Source organism: Phoca vitulina, unplaced genomic scaffold, assembly GCF_004348235.1.
Source record: "Phoca vitulina isolate PV1807 unplaced genomic scaffold, GSC_HSeal_1.0 scaffold6, whole genome shotgun sequence".
Taxonomy (NCBI): Eukaryota; Metazoa; Chordata; class Mammalia; order Carnivora; family Phocidae; genus Phoca; species Phoca vitulina.
In genome coordinates this window covers 55,917,460-55,931,480 of record NW_022589709.1, presented here as the reverse complement: position 1 = coordinate 55,931,480, position 14,021 = coordinate 55,917,460, and the positions used below count along the sequence as shown (strand labels likewise).

General features: G+C 42.2%; 1 long non-coding RNA gene across 1 annotated transcript in view; it reads right to left on the bottom strand.

Annotated features, from left to right (window-relative positions):
- Window positions 1–1,811: 1,811 nt before the first annotated feature.
- LOC116632361 overlaps window positions 1,812–14,021 on the bottom strand; it is a 21,897-nt gene continuing 9,687 nt past the window's right edge. The window contains exon 3 of the long non-coding RNA XR_004299402.1: window positions 1,812–1,980. This is a non-coding gene — a long non-coding RNA (uncharacterized LOC116632361). The remainder of the gene's footprint in view (window positions 1,981–14,021) is intronic.

The window sequence follows — 14,021 nt, the reverse complement described above, 5'->3', positions numbered from 1 at the left end:
GCTGGCAGGACAAAGAAATGGAGGGACCCTGTTCGGCAGGGCCATGTAGGGAAGGCCGTGCCTTGTCCCCACTTCTGGCCTCTGCTAAGAGCTCACCATCTGTATTGTTTCAGGAACTCCAGGGAGATAACAGATGGTGATGAGGAAGAGCAGGGTTGCACTATCCTCCTGTTTCTGAGAATTTCTGGCTATTGTTAAGCAAAAGTTTGGAGAAGTTAAACTGACAGGAAATAACACGCTTGTTGAGTTATAAGGTGGCAAATGTTGTGAAATCCTTTTTCAGAAAAGGCCAGCTAAGAGAGAGTGTGCTGATGTGATAAGGAGCAGAACTCTTAAGACCATCTCAGCTGGTGGAAATCTATCTCTTTTCCTTCCTCATTTCCATGAGCTCAGGAGTATACACACAGATGCTTTGAAAAGCATGTTGCAAAGATTCTTTGTGTCCCTGACTTCAAAGAAACTTTTATTCTTGAATAAACCGTGTTGGCCTCCCAACTTTAGAACCAAAGCAGCCAGGGACGCCTGGGTGGCTCAGTCGTTAAGCATCTGCCTTCGGCTCAGGTCATGATCCCAGGGTCCTGGGATCGGGTCCCACATCGGGCTCCCTGCTCAACGGGGAGTCTGCTTCTCCCTCTCCCACTTCCCCCCCCCCCCATGCTTTCTCTCTCTCACTCTCTCTCTCCGAAATAAAATAAATAAAATCTTAAAAAAAAAAAACATATAAAAAAGAACCAAAGCAGCCAGTCAAATCTAAGAGATTTTAACAAATCACAGACTCTATCTGGAAATGCAGAGTGTACAGTGGGGACATGTCCCCAGAAATGACAGGCTGGGAGAGGGCAGAAGGAATGGGGGGCCTTAAGGCAGCAGAAGCAAAGGAAGGTGAGATTTCAAATGTGAATTACAGAATTGCGCTTTCTCTTTGAGAGATGGGAGGAAATATTCATTAAATATAAGTCACAGGACATCAGGGTTTGGTAAAAATTTTGGTAGATTATGGGGCAACTAGAAAGGATAGAAAAGAGAAAAGAAAGAAAAAGAGAGTGAATTCAGTATAAGAATTTGCTGTGAGAAAGACAAAAACCATATGATTGCATTTATTTGTGGAATCTAAAAAACAAAACCAACAAACCAGAAAGACTCACAAACACAGGGAACAAGCTGTTGGCGGGATGAGCAAAATTGGTGAAGGGGATTAAGAGGTACAAACTTCCAGGTATGGGGGTTCCTGGGTGGCTCAGTTGGTTAAGCGTCTGATTTCAGCTCAGGTCATGATCTCAGGGTCCTGGGATCGAGCCCCACATTGGGCTCCCTGCTCGGCAGGAGGCCTGCTTGTGTTCCCTCTCTCGCTGTCTTTCTGTCAAATAAATAAATAAAACCTTTTAAATAAATAAATAATGAAAATAATAATAAAAATAAAACAAAAATTTAAAAAATTCCAGGTATGAAAAAGTCACGGGGATGAAAATAACTTTGTGTGGTGAGAGATGGGGACTACACTTACTATGGTGAACATTACGTAATATATAGAATTGTCGAATCACTGTTTTACACCTGGAACTAATATAACATTGTATGTCAACTATATTTCAAAAATGATAATTTTTTAAAAAGAAGAATTTGCTGTGTACTCTCTTTGGGGGTTGCCTAATAAGGAGAAAGCTCCTGATGGGGGGCTTTGTGCTAGAGAAGAATAGGCAAACCCTGATGGGGGTATGGGGCTGAGAGAGAACATTCAGAAGGACCAGAACCCAAGGGTGTCCTATAATTTAACTTAATTATGACACTACCTACCTGAAAATTGCATCAGATCCCACGGTTCATCCGTGGGCTCAGTCCCACAAACATGATCAATTATTAACTCCATTTTCTAGTCCCTTTCCCACCTCAGGGGTAGGAGATACAGCTGAAAATTCCAAGCTTCTAATCTTGGGTTGGTCTTTCCAGTGACCAGCTCTCATCCAGGATCCATCTAGGAGCCTTGTTAGAACAAAAGACAGTCCTGTCACCCAGGAAATTCCAAGGGATTTAGTACCCTGTTTCAGGAACTGGGATCAAAGACAAATACTAGAATAAGAGATGTTGCTAACACTCTTACCACTTAGGAAATTATGAGGGTTTTAGGAGCTCTGGTCCAGGAACCAGGGGCAGAGACCAATATATGTTTTCTATTACCTCACAGCACCTTATTTCCACTTTTACTATTTTGCAAAAATACTGCAATATACATCCTTATACATGTCTCCTGGTATAAATATGCAAAAATTTCTTTCAACTAATGTGTATGTACAAATAGAACTGTTGTTTTCATAGTATGTCTCCCTTAAACTTTACAAAATAGTGTTAAATTATTTCTAAAGTGGTTGTACCAACTTACACTCAAACCCACTTCCCAGAGGACATTATTTGACTTTTTTTACATTTGACATTCTAATGCATGTGAAGTGCTTTCTTGTTTTAGTTTGCGTTTTCCTGATTACTAGTGAGGTTGAGCATCTTTTCATATGCATTTCCAATCTGTAACTTAGATAATTTTTCTATAATTCTGTCTGTTTCATATTGATCTGTAGGAGTTTCTTATACATTCTGGAAACCAGTAATTTATTTGATATATCTGAGCTGATTTTTTAATTTTTCACCTAGCAGATTGGAAACCAAAATAGTGGTAATCCATTCTGTATTATAAAATTCAAGTTATACGGGTATTCTTATAAGAAAAAAAAAGCCACTTGATTTTCTGATCTAAAAAATTCCTGGGGCACCTGGGTGGTTCAGTCAGTTAAGTGTTTGACTCTTGATTTCAGCTCAGGTCATGGTCTCAGGGTCTTGAGATCAAGCCCCGTGTCGGGCTCCGTGCTGGGCATAGAGTCTGCTTAAGATTCTCTCTCTCTCCCTCTCTCTCTAAAAATAAATAAATAATTTCTAAAATATTTCTATCTTTGACTCTGATGCACTGAAACTTCTACAAATGGCCAGTTCCTAGAGTGCCTAAGAATATTACAATATAAGGTCCAATAGAACTTGACACAGTGGAAGCATCTTCCCTCAGACTTGTTTTAAACTTTCTGTTATCAGTCAAGGTCCTCCTGTCCCCCAAAAGAGAAACGGATGATATACTCAAACCAGGAAACTTTGAAGAGGTTTTACCAACAGAGGAATTAGTTCCAAAGGGGTGAGTGGGTATAAGGGACCCATGAGAGGTCATGGTAGTGGGACTGTCACCATCCCCAAAAGGAAAAAGAGAAGGCGAGCTTGCCATAACTTCGAACGGGAGAGGGAGGGTAGGGAGTGGGCCATCTAGACAAGAGCAGCAACCTTCTGCTGAGGGACACAGTGGCCCGTGGCAACCTCACAGGAAGGAATCAGGGAAATAAAGGCCCTGACCTCATATTCCTCTCTCCTTCCCTTTCATCTCTGCAGAAAGCCAGAGATTTGATGTAATCCACGCAAGACAGCCAGGCAGGTTGGAGAATGGTAGGGGGAAAGGCAGAGAATGAATCTAGAGAGGCACACTGAAGAAATTCAACACCCTGTGTAGCCAAATCATTTCAGGTTCTATCCCATGTGTAGGAAAGGCAGATAACTTAATGAAGTTATAAAGAATTTTGCAACATTTTTCTTTTTTTCTGAATCTGAATTAAATCATGAGTTGCTAAGCCAAGAGCTTCAGTCTGAACCCTACAAAGCATAGACCGCACCACACCAGCCTCATATAAAGGGATTTACTGAAGATCAGAAGTGTTGAATAATTCTCAATTCCTTGTAAACCCAAGGGGTCTACTATAAACTTTTAAATGTTAAGGATGACTTTTTGAAATTATATAGGAGAAATTAGAACAAGACAAGGACAAATCAACCATAGGGCCAGATACGTAGTTTGTGGAACGCTTCGTCTCCTGTTTTCCATCTTTCATCTCCAACAAGGAGAAGGATTTATCAGACAGGAAATAGTTGAACAAGCATTCAGACGAGAGACCTAAAAATCGAAACTGGTGGAGGGACTATAAGAGAGCACCTGGGTTCACAACATCAGTACAAACCTCCTGGCCTCAACGAACTACATCCCAGCCTGCTTCCAGTAGGAAGAACGTGATGATAAAAGGAGCCGCTATTCATTATCTTTGAAGAATCTTGGGAAATGGGGCAGGGATGAACAATGCAATTCTCAGACAGGTTATCAAACATCACTTTGAACACAGAGAGGATGGGAAGCACTTAAACATGCCTAGGAGTCAGGAAGGACAAGTCGTAATTTAATGAATTAATAGAATTTCCTTTCCTTTTTTTTTTTTTTTTTTTTAACTCTGCCAGACTGGTAAATTAGAGAAAGCAGTCAACACTGTGCTTCAGCATTTTAGCTCGGTGTTTGACAGAGACGCGCACCTTGTGAGCAAGATGGAGTAGTTGATCCAGATAATCACGAAGATAGATGCTAATTATGAATCCATGTCACCCCGGTCTCTAGTGCCATGGGATTCTGTCTCCAGCCTTGTCCTGTTCATTGAGTAGATAGCTGAGTGTACAGCCAGCTTGCTTTTCCTCTTCCTTGAGGACTGGGTGAGGTAGCCAATATATTGAATGGCAGAGTGAAGATTCAAATGCCATAATAATGAGCTAGATTTCACAATAAAAATTCTAATTGAAATAAACATAAACCACTATACCTATATTCTTTAATGCATAAGAACAGAATCAGAAAAACATGCCAATGCTTCAAACTAAACATGAAGAATTTCATCTCTTGCTTTTATTTCTCCCCTCTTCCAAAACCGACCAACACTACAGTAGATGAATGTTTCCTAACAAAAGCGTAAATCCACAGGAACAAAGAGAAGGAGAGAGGAGGAAAAGAGGACAGGAGATGTAGACGATAATTTGAAAGATGGAAAGTGTGGTAACTGAATTGGCAGAACCCACCCCTGAAGTATATGCAAACAGGGATACCACTGAGAATGAAGCAAATTCACCTCAAAGAACCCTGGAAAGGCCTAGAACTAGGGGGCCCAGCTACTGCAGAAGGGAGTGGCGAAGCGCAGAGTCAAAAGTAGAAGTATGTGAAAATATGAATAGAATGAGCTGTTTAGGGGCACCTGGGTGGCTCAGTTGGTTAAGCATCTGCCTTCGGCTCAGGTCATGATCCCAGGGTCCTGGGATGGAGACCGCGTCGGGCTCCTAGCTCAGCGGGGAGCCTGCTTCTCCCTCTTCCTCTACCTGCCGCTCCTCTGCTTATGCGCTATCTCTCACTCTCTCTCTCTCTGACAAATAAATAAATAAAATCTTTAACAAAAAAAAAGGAATGAGCTGCTTAGTGAAAGTGCGTTTCCATTCACTGAGGAAGTTTAAGCAGAAGTTGGACAACCACTAATTAAATATTTTATAAAAATAATTCAAGCTCTTGGTAGAAATTTGGCTCCAATGACCTTTAAAGTCCCATCGCCTCTGAAATCCTGTGATTCTAATAATCGTGTAGACAGGCCTCCAATACGTTTTAATAACTTCTGCATGTAGTTCACATGAGTTTCCTATAGGTGGCACTGTGGTATAAGATAAGACAGCAAACAGCACCTCCTGCCGGATTCTTCGAGGCTATGGTAGAGTATATATGGTAATACATAATACCCAGAATGTTTCGCAATTAAAAAAAAAAATCAGAAACCTGAACCCATAGATTCAGAACACCTAGGCACAAAAGTCCTAGTGACTCATGAGCCTTTGTGTGCATTAGTTTGTCATCCTTCTCAGCTCTGGCCATCTGCCTTATTTCTTATCTCAGCTGTGACATTTCTCTTCAATCTACTTGTCGCTGTTGGACAGCAAAGTAAGTGATAATGCAAAGCAACTGTTCCTTCACATCCCAAGTGTCCTGCTTCATTAAGTGCACCTTTTACCTCAGAGGTCCTGGGAGTGTGGGGCCCTACAAGTTTTATCCCCCTTGATTTAAATAATAATAATGATGTAGGAAAGATGCTGGGGTTCTGAGCCTATGGCCAAGGAAGAATTCTTGAGATGCCTTTGGTGCAAAAAGGTGATTTTATTAAAGCACAGGGGCAGGATCCATAGGCAGAAGGAGCTGCGCTGGGGTCCCGAGGAGTGGCCCATTATATACTTTCACATTGGGAGGGGGGTTAGGGATAGCATAAATCTCTAAGGAATTTTGGAAGCAAGGTTTCCAGGATCTTGAGGGGGCTAGCCATTGTTAGGAAAAGGTAATTTATTACCGCCTAATAAAACCTTAATCGTGAGACCCTGCAGATATATATCGGTGGGCCATATGCTTGGGGGATGATTGCCAACATGTATCTTGGGGGATAGAGATAAAGGAAGTTTCCAAAGGAATTTTTATATGTTCAAGTAGACTTACAGGATCCTGGCAGTTGGGCTAAGATCACCTTTTGCCCTTAGCAAAGAATTAACATCGAGGCAGCTGAGTCCCTAGAGGAATATCACTCTACCTGTTTCAAGGACTTGACAGTGGGCTGTAGGTAGTAAGGAAATTTTTCTTTTGTCTTTGTTTCCTACATCAGTAATAATAAATAACAAAACGAAAAACTATTTTTCCAGCACAAGTTCAGACCAGTGCCCCAAATATGATTGTCTGGCTCTCTTCCCTTTCCACAGCTAAAGATTTATGCTTTGCTTCTTACAAACTAATTACTTAATATCTAGCTCTCCCTGACAAATTTTGCTATTCATCAAAGCTGTAAATTTGGTTTCTTTATTTCTCTTATCTGTTTCAGATTTACAAGGTCCATGGGGAATATCTGCTCCTCATCAAGGAATGTCTCATCAATTCCATAGATTCAGATTACTCTGCTCCTACATTCAGGTTTCAATTCCATGAAAACTTCCTAACGTTAGGAATCTTTTTTTTTTTAAGAGAGAGTGTGCGAGTGTGCAAGAGCAGGGGGAGGGGCAGAGAAAGAATTCCAAGCAGACTCCATGCTGCGCGTGGAGCCTGACTTGGGGCTCGATCCCACAACCCCAAGATCATGACCCCAGCTGACCAAGAGTCGGCAGCTTAACCGACTGAGCCACCCAGGTGCCCCACATTAGGAATCTATAAAACTGGGGGCACCTGGGTGGCTCAGTTGTTAAGCGTCTGCCTTCAGCTCCGGTCGTGATCCCAGGGTCCTGGGATCCAGCCCCGCATCGGGCTCCCTGCTCAGCGGGAAGCCTGCTTCTCCCTCTCCCTCTCCCACTCCCCTTACTTGTGTTCCCTCTCTCGCTGTGTCTCTCTCTGTCAAATAAATAAAATCTTTAAAAAAAAAAAAAAAGGAATCTATAAAACTGTCAAATACAATCATTTTTGGCATAACTTACTTCTGGGCTTTTCAAACCATCGATTTTTTTTCCCTAAATGCCATTAGTAAACCCCAAAACCCAGACTGCCTTTTTTTATGTTGGGTCTAGTGTACCTGACAAAAAATTAGAAGTTGAGGAGTAAAGAAATTCCACATTCATTCTTTCAGTGATTAGATTTTCAATAGAAATGGTACCTTTGGGGCACCTGGCTGGCTCAGTTAGTAGAGCGAGGTTGTAAGTTCGAGACCCATGTTGGGTGTAGAGATCACTTAAAAAGGAAAGAAAGAGAAGAAATGGCACCCTTGCACCTTATTTCAAGTAAGTGTCCTAACTACCTTGGTCCCCTATAGGCACAGGCCTACCAATATCTGATTGAGTCTGGTTGTTTTATTTGTGTTTTTTTTTTCTGTAGCGTCCTCTTTACTAACTTGATCTGAAGAATATGCTGTCATAGCTAACATTTGTCATCTGTCCTAATTCATATACCAACTTTCTAGACTTGGTCTTTCCGTCCTTCTTTGGAGAGAACAGAAATAATTTATTTTATATTTAGAGCAGTTAATAGGTGTTTACAGAAACACCTTTGAATTGTCTCCCGTAAAGAAGGGTAGCACCTGATTAGGTAGTCCTCCAACTTAATTATCTCTATGGTTTCAAAAATGTTCTCAGCATTTCCAACATTATCTGTGTAAGTGAACACTCATTCCACCTTCATATTACAAAATGGAAAACTCTCGAAGGAATACTATGCATTTGGCCATACAGATTCTAATAGGTTTATTTTGTTTCTAATCATATTCATAGAATGTACTTAAGTCCTTAAGCAGCTTATAAAACAGGAGAGTACTCTAGTGATCCTTGTGATCTACTGCTATCAAGCAAATTGCAGAGCTTGTCAAAAATGGAAGAATTTAAACTTTGAGGATTCAGATTCAAATTCAGCATTCAAGCCCCCATACAAGCCAAATTCACTAGTGCTGTGATAGAACTATGTGCTGGGTGACCCTCAGGATGAAACAAACCAGGGTCTCTGTCTGCATTTCATGCATTTTGAATATAGATGTGGCTGGTGTAGGGACCAAGGCAGGACACCCCAAGATGGGCCACTCGGGCATGAAGATTATTCTGAGCTGAAAGCAATTGAGACCCTACAGGCTCAAGACAAACTTGTGCCTCTCCCTTAACCACACAGAAGAGTCTAAATGATTCCCAGAATAAGGGTTATTAACAGAGATGAATTTCATCTGAGTGACCCATCTGTCTGGCAGGGCAAGCCTCTAATTACCAAACACCTGCTCTTCTTCTTATTGTCCTGTGAATTGCATTCCTTCCTTCTAAAGGCCCAGACCCCTATCCCCTTTTCAGGATGACATATAGACCTCATTTTGCCTGACTGTCTTTGAAATTCCCATGTCTGTGTGGATTCCCCGTACATACACCATTAAATTTGATTTCTTCCTGTCTTGTGTCAATTTTATTTTTAGTCCAACTAGAAGGATATTGAAGAGGACAGGGATTCTTGCTCCCGGACATTGACATCAGACCAGGATGAGGGAGAAGCTTCAATAGCTGATAAAAGAGCTTCTCAAGAAAGAATAAAAGTGTTTGTTTCTAAGGTCACCCCCCCAAAAAAAAAAAAAATCAACGTGAGCCGATACTTCAAAAAAATTTGCAATGAGATTTAAAACAAACATTAAGCAAAAACAACTTAACAGTTGCTCCAGAATTAGTTTCTCATTAGGGCACATTGAGGGGTGCTAGTTCTCTGCAAATGTCTACTCAAAAGGCCTCTAAAGATTTCCCCAATTTGTGACCATTAATGATGTTCATCTTCTGGTGTTTCTAGTAAAACTAAAACCAGAATTACGAAGATAATGTTGAGGAGAAAAAATTTCCCTTCTTCCCTTCTAGGTTCTTTGGCTGGCCTAATAATTAAATAGACATAAAAGAGATTCACAGGAGAAAAACAAATTTAATTACATCCATACTGGAGCCCCACAATGATGCAAGACTAAAAGGCAGTCAGACAGTTGAGGCTTATAAACCATCGTGAGCTAAGGAGAAAGGGGTACAGGCCTGGGACTTCAAAGGGAGGAAGACAAGTAACAGGAATACAGAAGAGCAAATGTTCAGTCAATAAATGTTTGCCAGGCCATGTAGATAAGTCTCTCTGATGTAAAAAGTTATCTCTGGTTATAGCTCTCTTCCTGGTACAAGCTCCCTGCAGATAAGGGAGACGTAAAAAGTTTTTCCTGAGTCTGTTGGGTCTTGATCACTTTCAGCTCAAAAGAATCTACATGCCGGGGCGCCTGGGTGGCTCAGTCGTTAAGCGTCTGCCTTCGGCTCAGGTCATAATCCCAGGGTCCTGGGATCGAGCCCCACATCAGGCTCCCTGCTCAGCGGGAAGCCTGCCTCTCCCTCTCCCACTCCCCCTGCTTGTGTTCCCTCTCTCTCTGTGTCTCTCTCTGTCAAATAAATAAATAAATAAATCTTTAAAAAAAAAAAAAAGAATCTACATGCCAACATGGCACATTTTGGGGTGGCTTATTCAGCTCTCCTTCAATAACAACTTTGACTAGGTTTCTGTACAATTATAGCATATGAAGTGTAATTTTATATAGTATTTTATTGTGGCCTGCTTGGTCAATGTAAACAATTTGGAAAGCTTAATACTGTACAAATATAGTTTTAGGGGATGACTTCTTTAAAAAGAAATCAAGCCCCTGGGGCGCCTGGGTGGCTCAGTCATTAAGCGTCTGCCTTCGGCTCAGGTCATGATCCCAGGGTCCTGGGATCGAGCCCCACATCGGGCTCCCTGCTCTGCGGGAAGCCTGCTTCTCCCTCTCCCACTCCCCCTGCTTGTGTTCCCTCCCTCACTGTCTCTCTCTCTGTCAAATAAATAAATAAAATCTTTAAAAAATAAAAAGAAATCAAGCCCCTAATAAGCACTGGGTGTTATATATAACTGATGGATCGCTAAACTCTACCCTGAAACTAATAAGCCACTATATGTTAACTAACTTGAATTTAAATTTAAAAAAAAAGAAAAGAAAAAGGAAAAGAAATCAAGCACCAAACAAGGATAACACCTCCCTTTATTACTTTTGTTTCCATGAGAAACCAAGATTCAGCTTGACGTACATCAACTTAAAGAAACGACAAGGATTTAACTTCGTATTGTACGTGAAGTTAAAACACAATGCAAAGTATACAAGAATCTCTGCGTGTGTTAGGTAGTTTGGTGTCGAGGGAACTTCAAGTTACCTCAGGCACTTGGGGATTTACTGTACATTACGTGTGGAATTAAGAAAAATGGGGGGGATGACTGGCTGGCTCAGACAGTGGAACATGCAACTCTTGATCTCAGAGTCATGAGTTCAAGCCTCATGTTGGATGTGGAGCCTACTTTAAAAAAAAAAAAATAGGACTCTCAACTACATAGCCAGGCATCATGGGACCCAGCTGGACAGAAGGCACAGCAGAGCCCGGGGTACAGTTCTCCCAACTGGAAGGCACCAATGCAGCAGCCGCAAAGGACCCCAAACTGCCTCAGTAGCTGTGTTCATTGACTCCCCATCATTATGGAGACTCAGCAGCTCTCTTTGTTTCTCCAGCTCAACTCCTATCAACCAACCACTTCACTCTGAATATCTTTTTCTACATCATGACTTACTTTACTCATAGCTTCTGCTCTGAGTTTAAGGGTTCTACATTCTCTTGGCTCCCCTGTCCTGCCCTCCATCTGGGGAACCCAGCTCTGCTTCCATTACCAATTGCTTGTCTCTTTCCCTCCATCACCAGTACAAATTCTTTTTTTTTCATGTAAATTCCAGTTAGTTAACAAATAGTATAATATCACTTTTTTTTATAAGTAAGCTCTACACCCAATGTGGGGTTTGAATCAACACAAGATCAAGAGTCGCATGCTGACTGAGCCAACCCCAGTACAAATTCTTGAGAGAGAAAACTTGATTGATTTAGCTAGTTGCTTCGGCCGCCTCACAGGCCCCAGCCCAACGGTTCTCAAACTTGGTTCTGGAATCACTGGTCAGGTTTATTAAAACACAGATGGCTGCATGCCACCCCCAGAGTTTGTGATTCAGTAGATCTCCAAGGGAGTCCAGTAATTTGCCTTCCTGACAAATCTCCAGGTGATCCTGATGCTTTTGACCTTGAGACCACACTTTGAAAACCGCTGTTGAGCTACAGGTTGATGGGCCTTGGATAAGACTTCCAACAGCAGCCAGCAGGGGCATATCTTGAATGGTTTTGAATGTTGCCGACTATGAATAAGGAGCTGACAAGTGCCACTTCCCTCAGCAAGAGGCCCTGGACATGAACCTTTGAGTATGGACTATGAACAGGCAAGCCCCGGTCCAACACTGTCCCCTGTGCTCTTAAGTGAGGCCCAGCATCGATCGTTGAGCACTACCATGTGCCAAGCCTTCAATATGCTAAGTTAGTGGAGTTCAAGGTAACTTGAACTTGCAATTACCAAGGACGCAGCTAAATCATGTCAATAAGCTCTAAAAAGTCAAGATAAATGTTTTGGTTCCCTTCTGAGTATAAAGACACATCAAAAGAAAACTGCAGGGGCGCCTGGGTGGCTCAGTCATTGAGGATCTGCCTTCAGCTCAGGTCATGATCCCAGAGTCCTGGGATTGAGCCCCACATCGGGCTCCCTGCTCCGCGGGAGGCCTGCTTCTCCCTCTCCCTCTGCCTGCTTGTGTTCCCTCTCTCGCTGTGTGTCTCTCTGTCAAATAAATAAATAAAATCTTTAAAAAAGAAAAGAAAACTGCAGAAATTCTCCAATCCTATTGTAACGTAAACAGAAGGGTGAGAGGTGCATAAGCAGGAAAAGCACGTTCCAACAAAATAATGAAGAAAAATCATTAGTTATGCAGTACTCAGAAGTTCTCACTCTGCATAAACCGAAGTATATTATGATGAAAACAAAGCAGGCTCTGAGCTCTCAAAACCCAGATGCATGCAAAGGAGTAATGTAATCACCTATGAAAAGAGGTGTTCAGCAGATGTGCTAGAGGCAGGAAAAAGCCGAATATATACTGGTTTTAGGAAAGGTCCTATAGAACCAGCCTGTGAAATGCGTTTCAGGTGGAAGAGTAAGCACAATTTTTTTTTTTTTCTGGAGAGTGTAGAATCTTGACAGATCAGGCTACAAACCTGCTTCCTTCCCTAGTCATTCCAGGTTGCTGCGCTCCTCTCCCTATTCTGGCTTTCTGCAGCAAGTACTCCCTAAATTCACGGAGGATTCTGTTGTATTACACTGTCCTCTAGTGGCTTCAAATAGTTCTCAGCTCCCTTTTTTTTTTTTTTTTTTTAGAGAGAGAAAGAGAGGAGGGCAGAGGGAGAGAAAGAGAGAGAATCTCAAGCAGGTTTCACGCCCAGCACAGAGCCCGTCACGGGGGTCAATCTCACAACCCTGAAATCATGACCTGAGCCGAAGTCAAGAGTCAGACACTTAACCGACTGAGCCACCCAGGCGCTCCAGCTCATCTCCCTTTTTTTATTTTTTTATTTTTATTTTTTTAAGATTTTATTTATTTATTTGACAGAGAGAGAGAGACAGCGAGAGAGGGAACACAAGCAGGGGGAGTGGAAGAGGGAGAAGCAGGCTTCCCGCAGAGCAGGGAGCCCGATGTGGGGCTCGATCTCAGAACCCTGGGATCGTGACCTGAGCCGAAGGCAGACACTTAATGACTGAGCCACCCAGGCGCCCCTCATCTCCCTTTTTTAAGGGCAGTATTTATCACAGGGCCACCCAGACATATGGTGTTTAACAAATGTCTGTTAAATGGACTGGAATGAATGGCAGAGACCCTAGGACAACCATGACTAGGAAACCTATTTCTTTTTTTTTTTTTTTTAATTTTTTTATTGTTATGTTAATCCCCATACATTACATCATTAGTTTTAGATATAGTGTTCCATGATTCATTGTTTGTGCATAACACCCAGTGCTCCATGCAGAACGTGCCCTCCTCAATACCCATCACCAGGCTAACCCATCCTCCCACCCCCCTCCCCTCTAGAACCCTCAGTTTGTTTTTCAGAGTCCATTGTCTCTCATGGTTCTTCTCCCCCTCCGATTTCCCCCCCTTCATTCTTCCCCTCCTGCTACATTCTTCTTCTTTTTTTCTTTCTTAACATATATTGCATTATTTGTTTCAGAGGTACAGATCTGAGATTCAACAGTCTTGCACAATTCACAGCGCTTACCAGAACACATACCCTCCCCAGTGTCCATCACCCAGTCACCCCATCCCTCCCACCCCACCCCCCACTCCAGCAACCCTCAGTTTGTTTCCTGAGATTAAGAATTCCTCATATCAGTGAGGTCATATGATACATGTCTTTCTCTGTTTGACTTATTTCGCTCAACATAATACCCTCCAGTTCCATCCACGTCGTTGCAAATGGCAAGATCTTATTCCTTTTGATGGCTGCATAATATTCCATTGTATATATATACCACATCTTCTTTATCCATTCATCTGTTGATGGACATCTTGGCTCTTTCCACAGTTTGGCTATTGTGGACATTGCTGCTATAAACATCGGGGTGCACGTACCCTTTCGGGTCCCTACTTTTGTATCTTTGGGGTAAATACCCAGGAGTGCAATTGCTGGATCGTATGGTAGCTCTATTTTCAACTTTTTGAGGAACCTCCATACTGTTTTCCAGAGTGGCTGCACCA